The sequence below is a fragment of the Ahaetulla prasina genome, chromosome 9 (assembly GCF_028640845.1).
Source record: "Ahaetulla prasina isolate Xishuangbanna chromosome 9, ASM2864084v1, whole genome shotgun sequence".
NCBI classification, from domain to species: domain Eukaryota; kingdom Metazoa; phylum Chordata; class Lepidosauria; order Squamata; family Colubridae; genus Ahaetulla; species Ahaetulla prasina.
In genome coordinates, this window is record NC_080547.1 from 25,951,377 (window position 1) to 25,968,377 (window position 17,001).

The 17,001-nt window shown below is 44.7% G+C and overlaps 1 protein-coding gene across 1 annotated transcript in view; it reads right to left on the minus strand.

Annotated features, from left to right (window-relative positions):
* CDON (cell adhesion associated, oncogene regulated) overlaps positions 1 to 11,678 on the minus strand; it is a 90,048-nt gene extending 78,370 nt beyond the window's left edge. Inside the window, exon 1 of the mRNA XM_058194009.1 lies at positions 11,595 to 11,678. The gene's annotated coding sequence lies outside the window, so the exon portion shown is untranslated. The remainder of the gene's footprint in view (positions 1 to 11,594) is intronic.
* Positions 11,679 to 17,001: the final 5,323 nt, after the last annotated feature.

Here is a 17,001-nt window from a genome sequence, read left to right on the forward strand (position 1 = left end):
CCTGGATTATATCTTCTTTTGACTGTCCAGATTGCTGTTATATTGCAGCGGTGCTAAAGACAGATGTGCTTCCAACGATTCTCTTCCCTGTCCTTTGTCTGTCTCTTGACCATCATCCAGCTGGAACAACAGCTGGTTAATGAGGAGAATGGATATAGAAGATGCCAGGCAATTCTGCTAAGGAATCTGATGTGGAATCCTTATTCCATTTCACATTAGCTTTCTTTCTTAAATTCCCAGGATTCAGGCCATCTCCACCCCCACTCCAACAACATCTGACTCTGCTTACTTCAGCTGCTTCCACCATCGACTTTTTGAAGATTATCTCCAAAGAAATACAGACCTCGGTGAAGAGGGGAGAAAATCCTATATCTGGTGTGGGCTGAGCTGCATAGATCAGGGGTCTCCAACCTTGGTCCCTTTAAGACTTGTGGACTTCAACTCCCGGAGTTCCTCAGCCAGCTTTGCTGGCTGAGGGACTCTGGGAGTTGAAGTCCACAAGTCTTAAAGGGACCAAGGTTGGAGACCCCTGGCATAGATGATCCCACTATCTTGCTTAGAGGTTTGTCCCACTATCTAGACGAGAAAGTCTAGAAGATCTTTGACTCTGGAACCTCGATTAAGGATCAATCCAACCATGCCCTACATCAAGGATCAGCAACCCGCAGCTCTGGAGCCGCATGTGACTCTTTCATCCCTCTGCTGCGACTCCCTGTCACTACCACAATTTTGAGAGGAGCTTCCAGTTATGAGAAGGAAAAGCATGGCGGACCTGGAAGAGACTCTATGGCAAGCGGTGGGTTTTCCGGTCAGCTCCACAATTGATAGGGCTTTCAGTTAGGACAGGTAGAGGAAAAAGGATGCCGTGCTAGGAGGAGACTCTATGGTGGGAGAACTGAACTTCCGGTCAGCTCCGGAATTGAACAGGGGGCTTCTGGTTAGGACCTTTGTAGCTCTTTGAGTGTTTAAGATTGCTGACCCCTGCCCTACACCAATACCAGAACTTGCTGGTCTCCACTTGCTGGAAAAAAACCACCTATTTTCCTCAGTTCAAAGCAAAGAAACAAATCTGCCCAGATGACCAAAAGCTTTTGTGCCAAGCTAATCTTCCCATGTGGGGACAGGAGTGATGTTTCTCATAAAAGGCTGCCCTTGATGCTCAAGATAGGTACACAACTGAAGATCCTGTGGAAATAGTTTCTTCCTGCTTCCAATAAACAAGAGGAAAATTACATATTGAAAGTGGATCTGCACTTCAATATTTCAAGGGCAGACGATGGCCATGAGCACATCTTCTATAACACATACTAAAGGCAGATTATAAGCTATAGAGGATGTAAGAGCTAAGATACAGATTTTCTACCAGGCTGATAAACGCGTGGTGGTTATTTATTTTGGTCTTGAATGTATGCAAATCCTTCTGACCACTGCACTTGGCTTTGCCGCTCATCAGTTTTTTCCTACTGACATCTAGCCAGGCATTAGACCACAAATGATCCAGTAGGGCAGCTTCCAGGCCATGCAGACAGGTCTCCTTTCAGCACTTGCTTCTGAGGCTCGGCCTTGAACATCTAGCCCTCTCCTCCTCTCACTCTATCTATCAAACGTCTTAAACAATGCACACTATTGCTTTAATTCCTGGGGTGGATTCAGTTACACTCTCAGGCTGTTCCGTTAGCTGCCAAAACATAAACTGTCCCCTTGATAAGTGGGGAAGTGGGGGAAAAAAATCTAGACTCAACAGGTTGCTGTGGAAACACATTCCAGCTTGTGTGGCTGCAACTTTAGAGGTCAGGTTTTGACCTAGTGGATGGCCTCGGGGCTTCTCCTTGTGCTGTTTGTGGGAGACTGATGGCAGGTGCTCCTCTGGGTAACATTGATGTCAATCTGGAGAAATTCCATTGGAGGAATTCTGACTCAACACCTGTGCTGTGCAATTCTGACCCTCAGGGAAGGCTGATGGCCTTCTGTCTTTCTCATACGCTCATCTGTGGTATTTTAATGGCAGTTTCTTGAACAAGAAATACTAGGAGCTCTGAATGTCCAGGTGATCTAATGAAGAATCTAAGAGATGATTGGATGCTTTAGCCCGAGGGGGATACAGCATCTGGAGGTGAGTTCAAAAGCTTGAGAATCCTCCGATTGGGTAGCCTGGTTCCATACAGATCTGAAATGTAATATCTTTCTGACCTCCACTAACCCCTGACCCCACTGCATACATTATATCATTGTCATTAAAGCATAATGGATAGATTTAGAACTGGGCAAAAATAGCATTGATGTTACCTAGTTTGGCAATGAAATGTCTGGAAAAAATCAACCAAGCTCAGAGAGCACTAAGGACTCCACAAAAATAGCCTTTCAAAATTCCCCTTTAAATATGTGGTCAGAGAAATCAGGTGGACATGGATAATTGTTCTATTGTTTTCCAGGGGAAAATTAAAACTTTGAACAATTTCTCAAGAGCAGGACTTCCTTTTAGTGATGGTCATCACACCATCCTGGAGAGGTAGGATAGAAACCATGGGAAGATTGATGTCTTGGCAACTTGGCCACTAACTGAATTGTAAAAAGCCATAAGAATGCAGCAGCTTTCTACAAATTGTGTAAATCAATGGTGATTTGAGGTGTATTTCATTGTTTTTGTTTTTTTTGTTTTATTTACATTTATATCCCGCCCTTCTCCGAAGACTCAGGGCGGCTTACAGTGTGTAAGGCAATAGTCTCATTCTATTTGTATATTTACAAAGTCAACTTATTGCCCCCCCCAACAATCTGGGTCCTCATTTTACCTACCTTATAAAGGATGGAAGGCTGAGTCAACCTCGGACCTGGTGGAACTAGAACCTGCAGTAATTGCAAGCAGCTGTGTTTCAATAACAGGCTTCTTACAGCCTGAGCCACACCGCGGCCATTGGATAGGTTTAGGTGACTCTGGACATTCATTTGGCCATGGCGCTAACCCAGGATGTAATTTGTTTGTAGCTTAGTATGTTTTGCCAGCCCAAACGTTGTGGCTCAATTGTATAGGCAGTTCTTGACTTATTTGAGCCCAGAATTATGGTTGCAAGTTGTGGTGGTTGATAAGTTAAATGTAACTGTAAATGCAGGCTGGTTACCCAGCGTCCAAAATGTGATCATGTAACCTCTGTGTGAGTGTGTGTGTGTGTGTGTGTGTGTGTGTGTTGGCTGTTGGATACTACGTCATAAGTACCTTGGGGTGTGGGGAAGGTCTGTCGTAACTTTGAACAGTCATTAGGTAACCAGTTGTAAATGGGAGATTAGCTATATGTGCAGATCAGGTCACCATAATATTTAATAAATGAATGTTCTAAAACACCCCGCCTGTAACAAATGAATGCAAAACGAACAAGGAATTACCGAAAGCAAAAAGTAGGCCTCTGTTTGCATTAAATGTTATATATGCTAATTTATATGTATAGATGATGCAAATTTAGAAATCGCCACTCACCTTTTAAAGGGAGTTAAAAACGCTTCTCACAACGGGAGGGGTGTGTGTGTGGAAACGGGGCATTTGTGACCGGAACCCTGCTGTGTGATTGCTTCTCCAGGAGCTAAGTTATGATGAACAAAATTTGAGGCCTCTGTCGCTCTCCCTTCTTATTGTTCTTTTTGGTCTGAAAACCAGCTGTGGACTGGACAGTCCATCCCACAGAGCACAGTTTGAAACCTGGCAGCTTTTTAAACGGAGGCCAACCGTCTGTAAAGTGAGCTACAGTATTTAATACACATTGCAACAGACACTGTTTATTAATTAGGATGGTGAAGACTACTGGCTGTTTTGCATTATCATCGCTGATTAGCCGCATTCCTCATTTTAATACTCCGATTTTAAGAATGAATAGAATATTTAATTGTGCATTCACTACCTTCTGTTTTATTAACATGTATTATGAATGCTGGATCTGACTCCAAGGATTTGGGCAATATTATTTATATTTTGAACCTTGATTTCAAAAACATGTAAGCATCTGTATGTGTCTGTCTGTTGATCATCTGTCCTTCCATCCGTCCGTCCGTCTGTCAGTCTATCATCCATCCATCTCTCTCTCTCTCTCTCTCTCTCTCTCTCTCATCTACCTAATGTATATCTATCTCCTATCCATCTAGATATCCATCAGATGAAAACACTTCAGTGGTGGGTTTCAAATTTTTTTACTACCATTTCTGTGGGTGTGGCTTGGTGGGCATGGCATAGCTTGGTGGGCGTGGCAGGGGAAGGATACTGAAAGGTCTCCATTCCCACCCCACTTCAGAGGAAGGTTACTGCAAAATCCCCATTTCTTCCCAATCAGCTGGGACTTGGGAGGCAGAGAATAGATGGGGGTGGGGCCAGTCAAAATTTTTACTACCGGTTCTCCGAACTACTCAAAATTTCCGCTACCGGTTCTCCAAACCTGGTCAGAACTTGCTGAAACCCACCTCTGAAACATTTGTTTCTGTGGAAAACAGGAAAAGAAATTGTCTACATACAACACTGGGGCAGATTGGACAAAACAGATTTTACAAAGCTGGGATTACTTCTCAGGTTTCATAGAGACAAATTCAGAGGCTATAGCTTAATTCCTAATATTGTATTTTGAATATTGACATGAACCCGCTCTCTTACATCAAAGTTCACAACTCTGCCCAACAAGCCATATTCAGCTGCCCAGTTCCATTTCTGAGCTACACACCCATTTTTTTTTTCACAGCCCTGCATAGATGCTTGTAACCTTCAGCTGCATGTTTATATTTCTCTTCTACAACCTTCAGCTTGCATTGCCTTTTATAGGCTGCTTTTACTACACACATCTCACTGTTATTATAAACAAGGCCCTGGTCGTCTGGGCACCCCGATCCCTGGCACGTACCATGGATGATCACAAACTGCTGTCTTGCTCTCCCACACAGCACAATAGCAGAATTTAGGGGAGAAAGGAATGTCCCTTTAAGACCCGGTGATGCGCAGAGGCAATATGATTATGTGTGAACCTATTGCAATGGGAGATTCTATTACCCTGGTGACGATGCTTCCTTAAACCTAGATCCAGTCCTGCTCCAAACACCTATAAAAATGGGGGGGGGGGCTGTACACACCGGATGAAGTTCAAAATCTAATACTTGACTGAGGTTCCCAGGGATATTGTTCTGTTTCATGATGGGATTTTTCTAACCTTCTTGAAAACTGAAACAGCATCTGTAAATGTTTAACAACACTTCTGAGAAATATAAATCTGAAAACAGCACCAGTGTATAACACTGCTGGGTTACAAGATTCACTATAAAATTTGCCATTTTTTTTTTTTTGCAAAATTATGGTTTTGCTCTCAGCTCAAGTGACCCACAATTGCCTCACACCCACCTATCTTCTTAAATCCACAAACATCTAAAGTGGTTGTAGTCATAGTGAGAGTTGAAGGTGGAGTGCAAATGGACTTACAACGAAAGAGTATGCTCACTTTTCGTTAAAGTGTTCACCAAAACCCTTCATGGATGAATATGTCAGGTGTCTACACTTGGCAAAGATGTTGCTCAGAGAGCTAATGAGCACATTCTTTTCCTGTTGAGTTTACGCTAAATGAAAATCCAGATATTCCCACATCAAACTTGTAAAACAACACCATTAACTGCCACATGGCAGCTCACCTTTGTTCCATGGTTGTCAAAACAATACCCAGAGATATTCACTTGCCCCCAGCCAATGCAAATGTCTCCTGACATCAAGGTAAGCTATTTGTATCTTGATTCAGAAAAAAAACCATTAGAATTATCTTCCCAAACTGGTGCTATCCAGATGCACTGGGATGACTGTGCTGATGAGGAATTCTTTCAACCTATTTGAAAACCACTTTTTGCTAAGCCATTAAGATACCTCTAGATCAGGGATCACCAACCTTTCGGACCTCAGGGACCACTAAATTCATAATTTTAAATTCTGTGGACCACTAATATGATCTGCCTAATGACCGGCTGAGTGGGCATGGCTAGGTGGTCATGTGACTGGGTGGGCGTGGCCAACTCAATGTCACTCATGTCGAGGAGCACCTTGCCAGCCTCTACTCGCCACTCCTCGCCTGCCCACCTGGGCTCTGTAGGGCCCCAACGGAAAGCAGTTGTTGGAGCTAAGCAGCCACCATGAGAAAGAGTTGGCAAAACAGCTCAGTTCAGATTTAATCTGACTGAAAAGGAGCTCAGCAGAAGCACCTCACTGAGGACTACGAGCATAGGCTTTCCAAGCAGAGGGAAGACCTGCGAGAGTGTAAGACCAGGTACCAGAGCCTGGTGGCTCAGTGGGCTGAGATGGTCAGCTAGTTCCAGGCCATGATGCAGTCTCACTGGAACAAGGCCCTCTGGCTCTTCGACACCAGCAGTGCTTCCCTCCAGCTTCTGCCCAAAGCCCTGCACCAGGAGGCTGAAGCAGACTCCCAAGTCGGAATTTCTGCCCCCCTCTGACCCACACAAAAAGACCCCGAAGGGGGAGACTCTTTGCAGCAATACAAACGTTTATTGCATGTATCCGTCCTAGGGGCCTTAGTTTGAGGACCCCTGATTTAGTGCAATATAAAAAAATGCAAATAATTTTTCTGGGGACCACCAAAATTTTCTCACAGACCACCAGTGGTCCATGGACCACCAGTTGGTGACCACTGCTCTAGATGGTCCACAGGAGGAAGATCCTACTACTCCTAGTCCATTGTTCTCCAACAACTAGTAGTCAGTGACATAACCTATGAACCTAGGGATTTTGTATAGCAAGGCTGGAGAGTGTGTGACATTCTGAGTCAGTGATGTTAGTAAAATACAATATCAACATCTTTCATCACTGGCTATGATATCTGGGTTTGTTGGAAGTTGGGTTTCGACATCTGCAGAGCCAGTCGTTCTATGTCCTATTCTATGACATCATGAATAATATTTTGCTTTCAAGCCAATCTTGATTCCTGGTGACTACCCTGGACAACCTCTGCAGTTTCCTTGGTGACTTTTTCCAGAAATAGCTTGCCATTTCCTTCTTCCTGGGGCTGAAAGAGTGAGTGACTGTCCCAAAGTCATCCAGCAGGCTTAGGGCTTAAGGTAGGAAGGACTAAAATTCATGGTCTCTAGCCTGGTGCCCATCAACAATGCCCATAAAGAGCTTCTATTCTCAGCATATTTCATTCTGAATTGAGTAGTTGGATATCTGCATGATGGGGTCTAGGACAGGGGTCTCCAACCTTGGCAACTTTAAGACTTGTGGACTTCAACTCCCAGGGTTGAAGTCCACAGGTCTTCAAGTTGCCAAGGTTGAAGACCCCTGATCTAGGAGACAGGAGTGAACAGAAATCAAACTGTGAACCTTTTCACATTCCAGTTGGGTTATAGCACTTAGACCCTAAGATCTCTAGCTAAGTGAGGGTTAAGTTTCTATGTCCACACTGTGTCTTGTGGGATGCAGTCTTTCCTAAAAAAACAGAGTGGTTGCTAGGTTGATACATTAGGAACTCTACAGCCCTGACATTTCAGAAAACCAAAGCAGCCTCTTCGGTGATATTTAGAGCCACTAAAGAGTACTAGAAGACTAGTGTCTTATTTAATACATAGTTTTATTGCTACTCCCAGGGAGTATTTTCAGTTTCCAGTGCCAGAATAATTTAGTCAGCCTGCATACATGGTGGATAGTCAACTAACTATCCTGTGTTTGTCTGTTTCACTCAGATGAGTAACTTTTACCTGTCTTCAACTCACCAATCAATTTCAGAGGCCTCAGCGGGGCCTCTTGAAGGATGGGATCTCTGATTTCACCAAATGCTGCAGTTAAATGTTTTTAAACATGGATGAAGCCTGACAGTGGTTCTTCTTGCTTGCTTGCTTACTGATTGAGTCAAGAGCCAAAGACATCAAAAATGCAAGTTCCCCCTCCTTTTCCCATCGGTCTTAGACATTCTGCTGCTCTGCCCTTTTTTTTCCAACCCTGTGACTTGGCCTCCATTTCTTTTTAATATTCAAGTTATTTCATACTGCAAGCAAACATGGGCATTTATTTTTGTAAGGCAGTGTCAAGAGCTGTTTTCCTTGGCGCATGGCAGGACACTGTGCTGTTGCCAGGGTGCACAAGCCAAAATGAATGTTTTGGGCATTTTGGTTCTTCAGAAATGGCTTGAAGCATTGTTCTGGCTAAAGGTATGGAAACAGTCGCTTCATATCCATATGAAAATATGAGGAATGTTTTCTCCTCAGTAGGGGAGCCCAGCTGTAGGTACATATTGCTAATGCAAGCTAGAAAGACTATTATGATGACCTAGATTAGGGGTCTCCAACCTTGGCAACTTTAAGACTTGTGGACTTCAACTCTCAGAGTTCCTGGCTGAGGAACTCTGGGAGTTGAAGGCCACAAGTCTTAAAGTTGCTAAGGTTGGAGACCCCTTACCTAGATTGCCCCCTTCTGAAAAAAAATTAGTACTCAAGAAATTCTACCTGTTTCTGATCAGACCTCATTGCATTTTCTGGGTTTTCCCTGTAAAACCAGCCCAAGATCACCCTCCATTTTTATTGTGTCCCTTGGCAGGTCTACGGTGGTCTTAATTTCTGCCTGGAGAACAGAAACCTAACAAATAACAGGATTTTTTCCAGCATGGAAATGCAATGATGGGTGAAGCATCAGTTCCTGGATTTCTGTATTTCATGAAGCTATTAAAGATGTATAATTTCTCTTGGTGGGTGGGAGAGAGGCAGGAAACGGCAACAATATGATTAGAATGGACTGAACATCCTGATAACCACATTATGAGGTGAACTGATTGTATGAGTAACAAATGGAATAATCATTCAATAGGTCTTGGTGGTTGAAACCAAAAGAAAATCTAGACTCAAGATCACGTGAAGTGTTAGTTCTACTAGTAAGGCCCTGGTGAGGCCACACTTGGAAAATAGCAGCCAACTTTCGTTATGACAATGTAAAAAAGATGTTGAGACTCTGGGAAGAGTGCAGAGAAGAGCAACAAAGATGATTAGGGGACTGGAGGCTAAAACATATAAAGAAAGGTTGCTGGAACTCGGTATGTCTAGTTTAAAGAAAAGAAGGACTATGGGAGACATGATAGCAGTATTCCAATATCTCAGGGGCTGCCAGAAAGAAGAGGGAGTCAAGCTATTTTCCAAAGCACCAGAAGGTAGGAGAAGAAGCAATGGAGGGAAACTAATCAAGGAGACAAGCAACCTAGAACTAAGGAGAGACTTCCGACTGTTAGAGCAATTAATCAGTGGTGTGACGTGTCTCTAGAAGTTGTGAGTGCTTCATCACTGGAGGTTTTTAAGAAGAGATTGGACAGTCTCTTTATGAACTATGGCCGTGATAGCTCAGGCTGTTAGAAGCCTGTTATTAGAACACAGCAGCCTGCAATTACTGCAGGTTCAAGCCCGGCCCAAGGTTGACTCAGCCTTCCATCCTTTATAAGGTAGGTAAAATGAGGACCCAGATTGTTGGGGGGGCAATAAGTTGACTTTGTAAATATACAAATAGAATGAGACTATTGCCTTATACACTGTAAGCCGCCCTGAGTCTTTGGAGAAGGGCGGGATATAAATGTAAAAAAAAACAAAAAACTATTATAGGGTTTCCTGCTTGAGCAGGGGGTTGGACTAGAAGACTTCCAAGGTCCCTTCAAACTCTGTTATTCTGTTAAAGGAACGAAGACAAGGAATCAGAAGTCTTCCAGATATTAAGAGCTTACTCTGGATCTTGCTGCCTTCATGTGAGGCATTGGATGCTCATTTATCACTGCTCTGTTTTGTAAGGCACTGAATTATAGTGGAGTGAGGCTATCAACAGCTATTCATTGAAGGGCCATTTGTTACTTCTGGTCCCACAGCAAACATGCCTTAAATAGTTAGCTACTAGAAACCAGCTGGGGTGAATGACTGTCTCCTATCCATGTTCACGAGATCCCTGGATGCATGGGCAACATGAGACACAGAATATTGGATTAGATGGCCTATTGGCATGATCTCTAACTGGGGTCTCCAACCTTGGCAACTTTAAGACTTGTGGACTTCAACTCCCAGAGTTCCTCGGCCATCAAAGCTGGCTGAGGAATTCTGGGAGTTGAAGTCCACAAGTCTTAAAGTTGCCAAGGTTGGAGACCCCTGATCTATAAGGACTCTGGATGTTATTAGGCTGCTGAACAACCACCCGAGGCAGCATGGGCAATGGCAAGAAGATCCTGTGCATTACAACTCAGTAATGTGTGAATTCATCCATTGTATTAGCTGCCCTTTTAACCACTGAATCTTCAGTTCAGGTACACAGCATAAGACTTGTGCCCACAAATGTCCTTGATCGGAGCCTGGAATCACCAGTAAAAATAGGAACCTTTATTATCTGGAATGCTGAAGACTCCAATTTGAGCAGACCAACCAACTTACACTGCTCTCAATTTAGTATTTGCAAAGCAAGCCAACTCCTTCCAAGCCCAAAGCCGCTTCTTAGTTGTACTCCCCATATCATATGATAGATGATCCATTCTGGGGTTGCTTTCTTTCTCAGTCATTGCTTCCAAACTCAGTTCAACTCCATTTGTTTGGATTGCTCTAGACCCACATGTAGTAAAAATTGGGATAACATGCACCAATTCCTCTGACTTTTCTTTCTGTGTAGCATGTTTATATCTTTGGGATCACACAACCCACACCAACCCTACCCACTATTTTTAATGACATGACTTAACAAAGCTGATATTGCCCTCTATCTTCTGAAAAACACCAAACTCTCCCTGCGAAACCCCATGAGCCAGTCTCGGAACAATTTCATCACTAATTGTATCACACCTTTTCGGGAACAAATTACACCCCTCAGTACTCCTTTAGCTCCAAATTTATTTTAATTCATCCAGGGAAGGGAAATTGGGCAGGGTGGGGAGGTAGGAAAAAAAAACATTTGCCTTTTATTAGGATAATTAATCCAGGCAAATTACCTAGGCTGTTTTTAATTACTGCAATACCCCAGAGGGTTTACACCTGCCAACCAGGTTGCAGATGTCTCCTTGAGGGCTTGGATTCACCGAGGAACAGCTTTTTCCGAATCCAACAGGCAGCAGACAAAACTCTGCTCTGTCTGGCATGATGTGCCTCTTCATTTATGTTGGAGGCAGGGAGTCTTTCGAGGACTCCCTAGTCCCTCTCAGAGAATGATTGCCAGGATGTTTAGAATATAATAACAGCCCTGACCAAATGTCCATTTCTGAGGCCTCCTAAAAGAGTCCCAACACAGTTTTCCAGCTCCTTCTGTTGCCAGGAAAAAAAAAAAAGACCTGATCATAAGATTCAGCTATTCTTTACAAATATGTTCCCTCCGCCGATGAAGTACAGAAGACAGTTGGGTTCAGATCTCTCCTTGCAGGCAGCACATGCAATTCCTTTTTTTCCTACAGATTTGGTCCTTGACAAGCTGCTCACTTCACAAGGAAAGCAGGAAAGCAGGAAAGGAGAAAGATGCAAATACCCGGGTTTATTGCGTGTAAAGACCATTGGAGGGGAAAAAAAGGCTAAGGATGGAGACCAGGGAGAGGATTTGCCCTCCTCGGCTCTGCCACGCAAGAGCGCAAGGGATCACTTACCTTCAGCTCAATCGGTAAATTGCTCTCCACTCTTGGAGCTTCCCCTGTTCAAATCACGCCTCTACGGCACCAGACACTTCTTAACATTTCCTCCAAAGCAAAAAACCCACCCACCCCATCCCAGTGTGGCTTCTTGCCCAGTTCCTTTCCACATGGAGCCAAGAAAACCTCACTCAAGGAGAAAACAAAATTACTAGAGAATGATGCGAAACGGAGAGATGGCTCTCATCTTGGGGTTTTAGGCTTTATACCGTCCAGGAATGCAACAGAGGGGACCGTATAATGGTGTGTGTGTGTGTGTGTGTGTGTGTGTGTGTGTAAGAGGCTCGGGGAGAGAGACAGAGAGCGCTCTAAAATTGGCAACACATGGCTGTTTCTTATCCTATAGCCTAGTAAATAGGTCTTTCATACGGGGCCAGTTGCCATGGCAACAAACATGCAGGAAATATTCCAGATAACTAGAATAGTGGCAAAAACATGTGTTTTGGATAAAACATCCTTCCCCCTCCCTTCTCCCATCCTTTATTCATTTGGGCTGCTCAACATCGGCTTGTCTTTCAGGGCAGACACCTTCCTTGTGTCTGAAAGGGGTCAGAGGCCAACTCTTGCTGCAACTCGGAAGATGAGACCCAATTTTTTTTTCCTCCAGGGGAAAAAAAAGAAATATGAGAGAGAAAATGAGAAAGAAGAGGAAGGGTACTTTCCCCCCCCAAGAAGCCCCTGCCTTGGAATAAAATTGAACAAAGATTGCTTGAAACTTTCAACAAAGTTCTTCAGTTCCTTCACCGAGAACCAGAGTTGCTAATCTTTTCAGGTCTATCTTGGCCAAGCTGGTTCCGTTTTACAACCCCAAATGATCATGGGTAGATTGTGTGTGGGAAGATCTCTCTTCCTTCTTGAAGAAGAGATAGAAGATGTTTGTTCTGCCCTCCTTCTCCTCCGTCCAAGCGATGGCTTAATTAGCCGGCACTATCAGCTCTGGCAGCAAAATAGCAATTATCTCCCTTGACGCCGATGAGTCACCCAGGAACAAACTTCAGCTCTTAGTTAAACAGTTAATTTGCCTGCTATGAAGAGGCACAGCAGCTCTTGCTGCCTTTATATCCTGTGGGGTGTGGCTCCATGACTCAGTACTTCCTAGGCCTGCCCCACCTCTGCTTCTGTTGTTCCCGCCTCTCCTGCCTACGAAACCTAGGGTCCAGCCAGGCCTGATTGCCATCAGCTGGGTCTGGAGGCGTGGTCTGCGGGGGGGAAGAGTCAGGGGACGGAGGCCTCGTTATCTCTTCCACCTGGCCTGCCTCTGGCTCCTGGAGCTGAGCCAGGGAAGCCGGTGCTCCCGAGGTAAGTCCTGATGGCCCTACCCCCTTACTTTCCAAGTCACTTTCTGGCAGGAGGCCTGGCTTGGGGGGCGCAGACACAACAATGTTGTTGTTGTTCAGTCACTGAGTTGAGTCCGACTCTTTGTGACACCAAGGATCATAACATGTCAGCTCCCCTGTTCCCCCCTCTCTCTCAAAGTCCTTCCAAAGAACAGTCAAGGTTGATTTCCTTGAAGATAGAAGATGTTAATCATTATCAAATAGAAAAATGGGATAAGCTAAGCTGCTATTTTGGCTTGTCTTTATCAGGGGTCTCCAACCTTGGCAACTTTAAGACTTGTGGACTTCAACTCCCAGAGTTCCTCAGCCAGCAAAGCAAAGCTGGCTGAGGAACTCTGGGAGTTGAAGTCCACAAGTCTTAAAGTTGCCAAGGTTGGAGACCCCTGGTTTTTATAGTCTTCAATCGCAGAACAATCTGAATCCTTCATGAAGCATCTCCCAAATAGCTTTTCCATGGCCTAAGGCAGTGATGGCGAACCTTTGACGTCCCCGCGTGCTGGCCTGTGTGCCAGAAGTGGCACACAAAACCATCCCGTGAGGTATGCACGGCCCCACTGGCCTTAGTGCGTGCGCGAGAGCACCGATATCCAGAAGACCGGCGGTCCATCGCGCATGCGCGAGCTGGCACTCAAAAACTTGGATACCAGCATGGAAACATGCCCAATGAACAGCTGGCCATCGCACATGCGCGCAACATCAACACGGAAGGTTGAGTGCCAGCCTGCAGACGTGTGACAGACCGCCGCTCTTCCAGGTTCCACTGCTCCCATGCACATGATGGCCAGCGGAACGGCACGTGTGTGATCACAGGAACGTGGAATAGGAGCCAGTGAGGCCGCACATTCTTCGTGGGATGGTTTCATGTGCTGCTTCCTGCACGTGTGCTATAGGTTCTCCGACACTGGCCTAAGGGAAATAAGATGCCAAACTAGCCTCTTATATCCACAAAAAAACCTGACTGGATTGTCTGCTGATTTTTTTCCTTCCAAGCTATATGATAGAACTGGACCTTCTGAGGACAATAGAAAGCATAGGGGAAGTACAGCATCATTTTCTCATGTGCTTGGTGAGATTATTGGCTAATGACAAGTTAGGCTTCCCAGGTTCTTTTGCAGTATTAGGCATTATTGAGCTATTGAGCTTTGCAAGGGTGGAACTCATGAACTTGGATGGTGTGAGGTTGTTGGACAAAACAGGGCCAAGGACTGTGATTCCAACAATAATGATATAAGACACAATAACCATCTGTTCTTTCTTTTCATTGTGGGTGAAATCATGAAGGCAGCTTGTAAGCCCCAGTAATGATTACCAAACACAATTCAGTCCTGAACAAACTTATTTTATTAAAACAGCTGAGAATTAATTCATTCTCAGCTTAGTCCAAAACAAATTCTTTATAAGCAGTCCTTCGGCCTTATCACCAACCTTTGTTGTCTTTGACAACCTGCCAAAGGCTTTTCTTGGCAAACCCCCCACAAAGTTCAGGAGACGCTGACAAGAAGCAATGGAATTCAACGTTGCTTTTCTACAAAGAACCCAACGTCTCGTTGCTGCTCTTTTAAGCCTTATGGGAGTGGCCAATCATCTTCTGGCCTTACTCCTGAGTCATCCTTTTTGTCTCAGCTGCTCTTGTCTTCTGGCAGCTCTTCCCATGCGTGCACTAGCAACAGGCTGCTCCTGTTCCTATGCCTCTCTGCTGTCCGCCTCTGGAAGCTCCGGAGTCTGCGTATCGCTCCCAGATGGCCCTAGCCCCATCTCTGCCTCCAACCCACAGCCTTCATCTGGGCCTTCCCCTGATTCCAGGACTGGCCCATTGTCCTCCCCAGCCTCACTTTCCAACTCTCCCGCCAGCTCCGCAGGCTGCTGGCAGACCACGAAAGCTTGCCACCTTATTGCCATTATAGAGTGATGACTCACCAGGAACAAAAGAAAGATTCCTGCAGATCTTTTCTATAAGATTGCTGGCATAGACATTGGCTAGCCATTCCTTGTGGGGCTATTGATTAATTATAAAGAAAGAACATAGGTGCAGAATAGTTTAAAATACATCTACTCAGGAAAAAAAATCCCATACATTTCAATCAATTTTGCTATGAAAGGTGTGAATGAAATTCAGCGAGATCCCATATTACCCTGAAATAAGATTTGGCTGCATTCTCTCCTGCTAGTCTTAACTATTCATATACAGTCTGCAAACTTGGTTCAGGGAAATGGCTTGAGAATCCAAAATATTGCAATACCACTGAAGCAAAACCAACCAAAGTGTGGTCAATGACACGGAGTGGGAAACCACTGAGAGCCCACTAGAAGACTTGCAACTGCAATAAAGTTTTTTTTAAAAATCCATCTGTTATACATTTACTATTTACACAACAAACGAGTATGATAAAAGCCACACCAAACAGCTGTTTAATAACCATAAGCAAACAAAGCATATAAGTAGGTATGCAACTAATTCCTGAGTGCTTTGCTGGTGTTTGTGAACTTGACTGCATTGAAAATCCACATGGTTGGCCATGGTCCAGCTCAACTGACTATAAACAGAAATACTGATTATTACAGAATGTTTGATTGGAGACCGAGGGCTTTCATTCTCTTGCCTGTTCCACATTTGTGTGCCCTCCCCAAGTAAAAAAATAAAAACATCTCCATAAGCATCATAAATACCCTTCTGTTTGAGGGTGGCTGGCAAGAACCTTTTGATGCTAACGAATGCTCCATTTGTTCTTATGACGGGCTTCTAATGAAAGATTGTCGTTTCAAAAGAGTCCTTGGGTCCAACTGAACCTTCTCCTTCTATCCTTGGATCCTATGTTCACCCTATAGCTCAGTGTTGGTGAACCTTTTCTGCGCCGAGTGCCAAAACGGGAGCGCATCCTTGTGTGTGTGCTGGAAACCAGAAGAGCAGCCTCCTGGTGCGCATGCGTATACCAGGAAGATAATTGTCCAGTTTCTGGCATGCGCATGTGCACTGGCTACCTGGTCTTCCATTTTCTGGCACGCATGCATGCGCAAAGACCACTTGGCATGCACACGCCGGAAATCGGAAGTTCATCTTCCTGGCATGCGCATGTGCATTGGGTGGCTGCTCTTCATGCCTGTGAAGACCAGCTGGCCAGCGTGCCAGAACCCTGAAGAGCAAGAGGCGATGGCTCATGTGCCCAGAGAGATGGCTCTGCATGCCACTTCCAGCATGCGTGCCATAGGTTCGCCATCACGACTATAGCTATTCCCAACACACTCTTCCATGAATATTTTCATAATGCTTTATTTGGGGCAGGAGGGCTTGGTGACAGGAACTCATACCCTGAACATCACTCAGTGAGACTACTATAATGCACTCTACTTGAGTCTCCCATTAAAGAGGATTCAGAAACTGGTCCAACATACCACATACCTTTGGACTAGTGGCATGAAAGGCATTCCTCCTCCTCCTCCTCCTCCTCCTCCTCCTCCTCCTCCTCCTCCTCCTCCTCCTCCTCCTCCTCCTCCTCCTCCTCTTCTTCTTCTTCTTCTTCTTCTTCTTCTTCTTCTTCTTCTTCTTCTTCTTCTTCTTCTTCTTCTTCTTCTTCCATATCTGTCATTGGACGTTGGTGATCATGTTGGCCAGTGGTGGGTTTCAGATTTTTTTACTACCGATTCTGTGGCTGTGGCTTGGTGGGCATGGCTTGGTGGGCTGGCAGGGGAAGGATACTGTAAAATCTCCATTCCCTCCTGATCAGCTGGGATTTGGGAGGCAGAGAATAGATAGGGGCGGAGCCAGTCAGAATTTTTACTACCGGTTCTCTGAACTACTCAGAATTCCCGCTACCGGTTCTCCAGAACTGGTCAGAACCTGCTGAAACCCACCTCTGATGTTGGCATATAACACTCTTTTTGCAGAACCTGTATTGCTTACTAATTGTTTGCAGGTCAGTTTAAGATGCTGATTTAGACTTATAAAAGCTTTTCAAAGATTGACAGCTGGAGACTAGTAGGGTCCAACTCCAGTCAGTATCAGCCCAACTGATTAGATTTATCATGAAAAA